This window comes from Aegilops tauschii, chromosome 6, assembly GCF_002575655.3.
Source record: "Aegilops tauschii subsp. strangulata cultivar AL8/78 chromosome 6, Aet v6.0, whole genome shotgun sequence".
Classification (NCBI taxonomy): Eukaryota; Viridiplantae; Streptophyta; class Magnoliopsida; order Poales; family Poaceae; genus Aegilops; species Aegilops tauschii.
In genome coordinates this window covers 149,439,832-149,451,203 of record NC_053040.3, presented here as the reverse complement: position 1 = coordinate 149,451,203, position 11,372 = coordinate 149,439,832, and positions in this window count along the sequence as shown.

Below are 11,372 nucleotides of genomic sequence, written 5' to 3'. Positions count from 1 at the left end.
TCTTCTTCTCCAAGTTGACTCACCTCTTTTCCCCCAAGCTCCATTGTTGCTCCAAAGCTCATTTTCACCCGATCTCTCTCCCTAGCCAATCAAACTTGTTGATTCTTTAGGGATTGGTTGAGAAGGCCCGGATCTACACTTCCACCAAGAGAAATTTGATTCCCCCCACTAATCCCTTGCGGATCTTGTTACTCTTGGGTGTTTGAGCACCCTAGATGGTTGAGGTCATCTCGGAGCCATATTCCATTGTGGTGAAGCTCCGTGGTATCGTTGGGAGCCTCCAATTGAGTTGTGGAGATAGCCCCAACCTTGTTTGTAAAGGTTCAGTCGCCGCCTTCAAGGACACCAATAGTGGAATCACGACATCTCGCATTGTGTGAGGGCGTGAGGAGAATACGGTGGCCCTAGTGCCTTCTTGGGGAGCATTGTGCCTCCACACCGCTCCAACGGAGACGTACTTCCCCTCAAAGGGAAGGAACTTCGGTAACACATCCTCGTCTCCACCGGCTCCGCTATTGGTTATCTCTCACCTTTACTTGTGCAAGCTCATATTGTGTTGTATTCCTTGCTTGCTTGTGTGCTTGTTGTTGTTGCATCACATAGGTTGCTCACCTAGTTACATATCTAGACAACCTACTTTGATGCAAAGTTTAATTTGGTAAAGAAAAGCTAAAAATTGTTAGTTGCCTATTCACACCCCCTCCAATCAACTATATCAATCCTTTCACATACCCTTCCTCAATGGGAATTGAAATCTAATGTTTCCTTCTTTCATATCAATAATTGCACCAATCATTCTAAGGAAAGGTCTACCAAGAATAATAGGGCATGAGGATTGCAATTTATATCAAGCACAATAAAATCTATGAGCACATAATTCCTATTTGCAAGAATAAGAACATCATTAATTGTTCCCATAGGTTTCGTCATAGTGGAATCCACTAAGTGCGAATTTAAAGAACAACCATCAAGTTTATGGAAACCTAGCACATCACATAAAGTTTTTGGAATAGTGAAAACGCTAGCACCCAAATCACACAAAGCATTGCACTCATAATCTTTGATCTTAATTTTAATAGTAGGTTCCCATTCATCATAAAGCTTTCTAGGGATTGAAACTTCCAACTCAAGTTTTTCTTCAAAAGATTTCATCATAGCATCAACGATATGTTTAGTAAAAGCTTTATTTTGATTATAAGCATGAGGTGAATTAAGCATAGATTGCAACAAAGAAATACAATCAATCAAAGTACAATTATCATAATTAAAGTCCTTGAAATCCAAAAGAGTGGGCTCATCACTAGTTAAAGTTTTGACCTCACCAATCCCACTTTTATCAATTTTTTCATTAAGATCTTCACTCTCCAAATTATTGGGACGCCTTCTAGATAAAGTTAACTCATCTCCAGTCCCTTCTTTATCAAGTTTCATATTAGCAAACAAAGGTTCAATAGGAGTCACACCAATCACTTTAAAATCTTCATCATGATCATCACAAAAACTAGAAGAACACACTTTTTCTAGCCATTCTCTCTTAGCACGCATCCTAGCAGTTCTCTCCCTACTTTCATTAATAAAAATTTGAATAGCTTTCAGAGAATCATTAATATCAAGCTTGGGTGATATAGATCTAATCTTAAAAGAATCAATCTCATGAGAAATTCTATCGACGTTTCTAGCCAAATCATCAATCTTAAGCATTTTTTCTTCTACCATATCATTGAAGATCTTTGGGACTTAATAAAATCTTTAATATTATTCTCAAAATCAGAGGGTATCTTATTATAATTTCCATAAGAATTGTTGTAGGAATTACCATAATTGTTAGAGGAATTACCAGGAAACGGCCTAGGATTAAAATTGCCTCTATACGTGTTATTACCAAAATTGTTCCTACCAACAAATTCACACCCATAGATTCATTATTATTCTCAATCAAAGTAGACAAAGGCATATCATTAGGATCAATAGGATCACTCTTGCTAGCAATTAATCTCATAAGTTCATCCATCTTTCCACTCAAAGTATTAATTTCTTCAATCGCATGCTCTTTTTTATTAGTAGAAGATCTTTCGGTATGCTATTGAGAGTAATTTGCCATAATATTATCTAGGAGTTTAGTAGCTTCTCGTAATGTGATTTTAATAAAAGTACCACCTGCAGCGGAATCTAAAAGATTTCTAGATGCAAAATTTAATCCAACATATTTTTTTGTATGATCATCCATAAACTTAAATCATGAGTAGGACAATTTCTTATCATCAATTTCATCTTCTCCCAAGATTGTGCAACATGTTCATGATCTAGTTGCTTAAAATTCATTATATCGTTCCTAAGGGAGATGATCTTAGTGGGAGGAAAATACATGAAAATAAAAGCATCTTTACACTTATTCCATGAATTAATACTATTTTTAGGCAAAGTTGAAAACCAACTTTTAGCACGATCTCGTAGGGAGAACGAAAATAACTTCAATTTAACAATATCATTATCCACATCTTTTTTCTTTTGCATGTCACACAATTCAACGAATGTGTTTAGATGGGATGCAACATCTTCATTAGGACTACTGGGAAATTGTTCTTTCATAACAAGATTCAACAAAGCGGCATTAATTTTATAAGATTCCGCACTAGTGGCGGGAGCAATTTGAATACTAATAAAATCATTAATATTAGTGTTGGAAAAATCACACAACTTGGTATTTTCTTGAAACATCGTGACAAAGCAAGCAATCTAGCACACAAGCAACGAAAAAGCAAACGAAAAGAAGGTGAATAAAAAGGCAAATATTTTTGTGTTTTTTTGAAAACATTTTAGAATTGGGGGAGAGGAAAACGAGAGGCAAATGGTGAATAATGTAATGGAAGAGATGAGAGTTTATGATGGGTACTTGGTAGGCTTGATGTAGAACCCCCCGGCAACGGCGCCATAAATTCTTCCTGGTACTTCTTGAGCTTGCGTTGGTTTTCCCTTGAAGAGGAAAGGGTGATGCAGCAAAGTAGAGATAAATATTTCCCTCAGTTTGAGAACCAAGGTATCAATCTAGTACGAGGAACACACAAGTCTCCAATGATATCACCTACACAAACAAACAAATACTTGCACCCAATGCGATAAAGGGGTTGTCAATGCCTTCACGGTTACTTGCAAAGGATGAGATTTGATAGAGATAGGTATAAAAGATAAATAAAAGTGCAAAACTAAATAAAAATAAATAAATTACAGTAAGGTATTTTTGGGTTTTTGGTTTTATAGATCTGAAAATAATATGATAAAAATAGACCCGGGGCCCATAGTTTTCACTAGAGGCTTCTCTCTTGAAAGAACACATATGGTGGGTAAACAAATTACTGTTGAGCAATTGATAGAAAAGTGCATAGTTATGACGATATCTAAGGCAATGATCATGAATATAGGCAACACGTCCGTGACAAGTAGACCGACTCCTGCCTGCATCTATGATGTCTACTACACAACCTTCTTCTTGTAGACGTTGTTGGGCCTCCAAGTGCAAAGGTTTGTAGGACAGTAGCAAATTTTCCTCAAGTGGATGACCTAAGGTTTATCAATCCGTGGGAGGCATAGGATGAAGATGGTCTCTCTCAAACAACCCTGTAACCAAATAACAAAGAGTCTCTTGTGTCCCCAACACACCCAATACAATGGTAAATTGTATAGGGGCACTAGTTCGGCGAAGAGATGGTGATACAAGTGCAACATGGATGGTAGATATAGGTTTTTGTAAACTGAAAATATAAAAACAGCAAGGAAGCAAGTGATAAAAGTGAGCACGAACGGTATTGCAATGCGTTGAAACAAGGCCTAGGGTTCATACTTTCACTAGTGCAAGTTCATTCAACAATAATAACATAATTGGATCATATAACTATCCCTCAACATGCAACAAAGAGTCACTCCAAAGTCACTAATAGTGGAGAACAAACGAAGATATTATTGTAGGGTACGAAACCACCTCAAAGTTATCCTTTCTGATCGATCTATTCAAGAGTCCGTAGTAAAATAACATGAAGCTATTCTTTCCGTTCGATCTATCATAGAGTTCGTACTAGAATAACACCTTAAGACACAAATCAACCAAAACCCTAATGTCACCTAGATACTCCAATGTCACCTCAAGTATCCGTGGGTATGATTATACGATATGCATCACACAATCTCAGATTCATCTATTCAACCAACACAAAGAACTTCAAAGAGTGCCCCAAAGTTTCTACCAGAGAGTCAAGACGAAAACGTGTGCCAACCCCTATGCATAGATTCCCAAGGTCACGGAACCCGCAAGTTGATCACCAAAACATACATCAAGAGAATCACTAGCATACTGTAACGCCCACGATGCGCTATATCTCCCACGTGTCGAGGCACGACTTAGAGGCATAACCACATTGTGGTTTTGTCGCAAGAAGGGTCATCTTCACACAATCCCATGTAATGAACAAGAATGGATAAAGAGTTGGCTTACAATCGCCACTTCACACAATACATAAATATAATTCATACATCATCCAAAATACACACATAGACCGACTACGGTCAAGATCCAAATGAAAATAAGATAACCCCAAATGCTAGATCCCCGATCGTCCCAACTGGGATCCACTACTGATCATCAAGAAAAGACACATAGTAACGACCACGTTCCTCATCGAACTCCCACTTGAGGTCGATCCCATCATCTGCACTGGCCTCGTCGGCACCTGCAACTGTTTTGGTAGAATCTGTGAGTCACGAGGACTCAGCAATCTCACACCCGCGAGATCAAGACTATTTAAGCTTATAGGAAAGGATGGTGTAATGAGGTGGAGCTGCAGCAGGCACTAAGCATATATGGTGGCTAACATACGCAAATGAGAGCGAGAAGAGAAGCAACGGAACGGTCGCCATCTAGTAATGACCAAGAAGTGATCCTGAACTTCTACTTACATCATGCATAACTCAAACCGTGTTCACTTCCCGGACTCCGCCGAGAAGAGACCATCACGGCTACACACGCAGTTGATGTATTTTAATTGGGTCAAGTGACAAGTTCTCTACAACCGGACATTAACAAATTCCCATCTGCCTCATAACCGCGGGCACGGCTTTCGAAAGATAATACCCTGCAGGGGTGTCCCAACTTAGCCCATCATAAGCTCTCACGGTGAACGAAGGATAAACCTTCTCCCGGGAAGACCCGATCAGTCTCGGAATCCCGGTCTACAAGACATTTCGACAATGGTAAAACAAGACCAGCAAAGCCGCCCGAATGTGCCGACAAATCCCGATAGGAGCTGCACATATCTCGTTCTCAGGGCACACCGAATTGTCCAACCTTCCGATAGGCGAGCCCAGAGTTGCCCCTGGTGGCCACCGGCGACTGACAGGTTTGGACCAATACTCAGAGGAGCACTGGCCCGGGGGTTTAAATAAAGATGACCCTCGGGATCGCGAAAACCCGGGGGAAAAGGCTTAGGTGGCAAATGGTAAAACCAAAGTTGGGCCTTGCTAGAGGAGTTTTATTCAAGGCGAACTGTCAAGGGGGTCCCATAAATCACCCAACCACGTAAGGAACGCAAACTCAAGGAACATAATACCGGTATGACGGAAACTAGGGCGGCAAGAGTGGAACAAAACACCAGGCACAAGGCCGAGCCTTCCACCCTTTACCAAATATATAGATGCATTAATATAATAAGAGATATTGTGATATCCCAACATATCCATGTTCCGACATGGAACAAACTTCAACTTCACCTGCAACTAGCAACGCTATAAGAAGGGCTGAGCAAAAGTGGTAACTTAGCCAAACAACGGTTTGCTAGGAAAGGATGGTTAGGGGATGATATGGCAATATGGGAGGCATGATATTGCAAGTGGTAGGTAGCGCAGCATGGCAATAGAGCAAACAACTAGCAAAGCAAAGATAGAAGTGATTTCGAGGGTATGGTCATCTTGCCTGCAAGGTTCTCAGAGTTGTCGAAAGCTTGATCCTCGTAAGCGTACTCAACAGGTTCCTCGTTCACGAACTCGTCTTCCGGATCTACCCAAGACAAGAACACAAGCAATGGAACCACAATCAATCACGGGAAATGCACAAGCAACATGATGCAAAACATGTATGATATGCGAGATATGATATGCGATGCATATGCGTGCTCCGGAAGGAAAATGATGAACAAGGCAGTAACTTGGCAAACCAAGCATGTCACTGGAAAGATGAGATGATTTCGGTCGAAATCGATATAAAGATCACCGGAAACGGATGCACGGTTTGCAAATGGCAAGCAAAACAAGAATGACACGAATCTGCGATTAACAGCATGATAGCACATAGAATGCAATAATTAACAATGCTACAACACTCCAACATAGCAACAAAGCATATAGCAGTAATCTACAGGAGATGCTTGACAAAAGATGAACACTGAGCTACGGCTAGTTCACAACATAACAAGCTCAAACAAGCATGGCAAAAGTGCAAAAGAAATCAGGTTCACAGACTTAGGTGAAATTACTGGACATGCCTGAAACAGCATCAGGTAGCAATGTTCAGAGCTCGAAATCAACATGCTACAGGAACTTAACATAGCAAAAAAATGCATGGAAGTCTTCTACTAAATGCATATGACAAAAGGCCTTTACTGACCATAAGCCAAAAAGGACAAGAAGATATGATGGCAACCATGCAAACATAGCAAGTTTCGTTAATAGGTTTCAGACTTGGCAGAAAACAGAGCATGGCAGAAACAATAATATGAGGGCATCTTGGTGAGCTTGATGCACTCACCACAAAGCAATGCATGACAAAAAAAGCATACCTACAGCAAGATGGAATGTTTATGAAGCTCTCCATGGCAAGAACAAAAGCATACCATGTATGGATCAACTACAACAAGCTTGGCAAAATTGAATATCATGTTAAGAATCTGCCAGAAATATTTTATAGCAAAAGTAGAGCAATATTGAGTCATTCTATGGCACTCCATAATTGCAAACAAGTGCAGGAATGGATCACTTACAACAATATCTACAAAACATCCTTACTGAACATCTCCAAAATATGCATGGATCTCTCTGTATCATCAAGTTTACATGGCAACAAAATAACAGCAGACAAACTTGGAGAAATCACCAAGTCCCTGAAATCAGAAACATTACGGGGCCTAGTTTGCATGCTTGTTCTAGTCACCACAGAGATCACAAAAATACATGGCATATACCACTGGAAAGATGGCATGGCATACAACAAAACACATGTAGACCTCATGCCCATGAGATGCACAGATTAAATGATACAAAAATAACAAATCCACAAGTTCTGCTAAGTAACAGCAGATAACAGCAAGTAGCACTCTTGCACCAGAGATTTGGGAATCAAGATAGACTCAAATCAACATGGTGCAATTGAACAAAATGTAGAGCATCACGAGACGAACATTCCGATATATTACACGCGCGAAACGGAGCTATATGCAGAGAGTTATGATGCTATGAACAAGGGCACATACTGTAAAATTATAAGGACTTAGAAGAAAACGGGAGAGGGGAGAGAAGAAAGTCAACGCACTGGATCGATTGGATCTTGCCGGAGGAGTTCGAGCTCGCCAGAGCGAGGGAGGAGGAGGAGGCGGCGGCCGGCCGGAGGAGAGGCGGAGGAGGCGCTGGGGACGGCGAGGAGGCGGAGCGGTGCGGGCACGGACGCCGAGGAGGCGGCGGGGAGCGCGAGCGCGGCGGCGGGGAGAGCGAGCGCGGCGGCGGCGACCGGTGGCGATGGCGGGCGGCGGCCGGAGGCGAGGGGCGGCGAGGCGACGGCGGCGGCGCGGGGCGGCGCGGAGGCGCGGGCGGGGGCGCGGGGAGGCACGGGCCCGGCGGGCTCGCGATGGGCTTCGCAGGCCGGCGCGGTATGGGCGGCGGCGGGCGCCACGTGGCGGACGCGGGGTGGCCGCGGCTTCTTCCGGCGGCGACGGGAGGAGCGGGTTAGGGTTTCATCTGCGATTGTATCTCGGGATGGATGCAAATATATAGCTAGAGGGAGCTAGGAGAGTCCAAATGAGGTGCGGTTTTCGCCCACACGATCGTGATCGAACGACCTACAGCATGGAAGAGAGTTTGGTGGGTTTTGGGCTGTTTTTGAGGGGGGGTTTTGCTGCACACACAAAACGGACTTTGCGGTTACCCGATTAACCGTTGGAGTACCAAACGACCTCCAAATGGAACGAAACTTGACTGGTGGTCTACCAGTGGTATATCAAGGCCACTTGACAAGCCTCGGTCCATTCCGAGAACGTTTGACACCCGCTCATGAAAGAAAACAAGAGGGGTGCGCCGGAGGAGATGGGAGCGCCGGATTGCAAAACGGACAACGGGGAAAATGCTCGGATGCATGAGACGAACACGTATGCAAATGCAATGCACATGATGACATGATATGAAATGCATGACATGGACAAAATGCAAAACGAAAGACAAAATCCAACCACGGAGGGAATATCATAACACATAGCCGAAAATGGCAAGAGTTGGAGTTACAGATATGGAAAGTTGCATCCGGGGTGTTACACATACCCCATTGTCACCACGGGTATACCATGCAAGACATACATCAAGTGTTCTCAAATCCTTAAAGATCAATCCGATAAGATAACTTCGAAGGGAAAACTCAATCCATTACAAGAGAGTAGAGGGGGAGAAACATCATAAGATCCAACTATAATAGCAAAGCTCGCGATACATCAAGATCCTGCTGAGTTAAGAACACGAGAGAGAGAGAGGGATCAAACACATAGCTACTAGTACATACCCTCAGCCCCGAGGGTGAACTACTCCCTCCTCGTCATGAAGAGCGCCGGGATGATGAAGATGGCCACCGGTGAGGGATCCCCCCTCCGGCAGGGTGCCGGAACAGGGTCCCGATTGGTTTTTGGTGGCTACAGAGGCTTGCGGCGGCGGAACTCCTGATCTCGGTTATTTTCTGGAGGTTTCTGTATTTATAGGAATTTTTGGCGTAGGTTTCACGTCGGGGGGGGGGGGGTCTCCGAGTCATCCACGAGATAGGGGGACGCGCCCAGGGGGGTAGGGCGCGCCCCCACCCTCGTGGACAGCCCGGGACTCTTCTGGCCCAACTCTTTTACTACGGGGGCTTATTTTGGTCCATAAAAAATCATCAAAAATTGGCACGTCAATTGGACTCCGTTTGGTATTCCTTTTCTGCAAAACTCAAAAACAAGGAAAAACAGAAACTGGCACTAGGCTCTGGGTTAATAGGTTAGTCCCAAAAATCATATAAAATAGCATATAAATGCATATAAAACATCCACGATTGATAATATAATAGCATGAAACAATCAAAAATTATAGATACATTGGAGACGTATCAATCTACTACTATTACTCCACACACCGACCGCTATCCAGCATGCATCTAGTGTATTAAGTTAATAAGACGGAGTAACGCCTTAAGCAAAATGACATGATGTAGAGGGATAGATCCAATCAATATGGTAAAAAGCTAATCTTTTTTATCATTACTAGTAAGATGCCCGTGCATTGCACGGAACACCAAGATTGGGGGTGGACGGCGCCGGCAGCGGCCATCACACCAGATTGTTTCATGGCCTTCTGGGTGTGGTGGGAAAGAGATAAGGCTGATTGTGATAGACAAGGAGTTGTTTGTAAATATGAACAAATGCGGGCATCTTATTGCAAAACTGCAACAATTTGCTTTGTATGCGTCAGATCTAGATCCGATGGCTATTGGTGAAAGATGGCAGGCACACCATCATCACCAACTCAGATTTTTATAGGAATAGAGAATAGCAATAATACAAATACGTGTCTCGCTACCCCTTCTGTCACTGGGTGAGGACACCGCAAGATTAAAACCAAAACAAAGCACCTCTCTCATTGCAAGATAGATCAATCTAGTTGGCCAAACCAAATCAATAGATCAGAGAGAAATACAAATCTATCTTAATCATGCATAAAAGAGTTCAGAGAAGACTCAAATAATATTCATAGATAATCTGATCATAAATCCATAATTCATCGGATCTCAACAAACACACTGCAAAAGAAGATTACATCGAATAGAACTCCAGGAACATCGAGGAGAACATTGTATTGAAGATCAAAGAGAGAGAAGAAGTCATCTAGCTACTAGCTATGGACCCGTAGGTCTGTGGTAAACTACTCACACATCATCAGAAGGGCAGCAAGGTTGATGTAGAGGCCCTCCGTGATTGAATCCCCCTCCGGTAGAGTACCGAAACAGGTCTCCAGATGGGATCTCACGAGGGCAGAAATTTGCGGTGGCGGAAAAGTATTTTTGGTGTTCTCTCTGGTATACGGGGAATATTTGGGTATTTGTGGAGCAAGGATTAGCGTTAGGAGAGCCTCAAGGGGCCCACAAGCTTGGGGGGGGGGCACCCCCCTAGGGTGCACCTCGCGAGCTTGTGGCTCCCTCGTGGCCCTTCTAGCCTCCTCCCAAAGCTTCCTAGGTGTCTTCTGGTCCAAGAAAAATCGTCAAAAAGTTTCGTTCCGTTTGGACTCTGTTTGGTATTGATTTTCTGTAAAAGACACAAACAAGGAAAAAATAACTACTGGCACTGGGCACTAGGTTAATAGGTTAGTCCCAAAAAATAATATAAAATAGCATAACAATGCATATAAAACATCCAAAATGGATAATATAATAGCATGAAATAATAAAAAATTATAGATACGTTGGAGACGTATCAAGCATCCCAAGCTTTTTAGCAATGAATAATTACTAATTGTACCACTGTGCATAGCAAATTAGCACTAAATTCCTGATCTTAGGGGGGCCAAGGAAACCAAGTGTTTGTTGCTACTATTCCTGAAAGTCTGCACGGGCTGATGGCTTTCGAATGTAATTATTATTTTTATTATTTGAAAAAGGAGAATATATTAATATCACGAAGATACCAATTACACCCTGTCTCTGTACCATCAAGAAGTCACAAAGACATTTAGGATGCACACAGCCTGAAAAGAAAACCAAAAAGAAATAAAAAAACATAGGTCTTGCTACAGTGATCAACTTCTCTCAGAAGCAGCACACAGACCACCACCCAAGACAACGCTGGAAAAATATAAAAGGTCTCCAAAAGCGACGCCTTTGCGAAGGAAACAGTGAACAAGCGTTGTCATTGCCCGATACAAGATCATGGATTTTCACTTTGGAGAAAGACCAAGCTCTCAAAACAATACCTTCAACAAGGCCATTGACACACACAACCAATAAAGGCCAGACCTTAGGTTTTCACCCTGAAAGTCACGACTCGGTACCCGAGGAGCACCACCAAAAATGAAATCCTCCAATGTTGTTGCCCCCACTCGACACTGTTGCT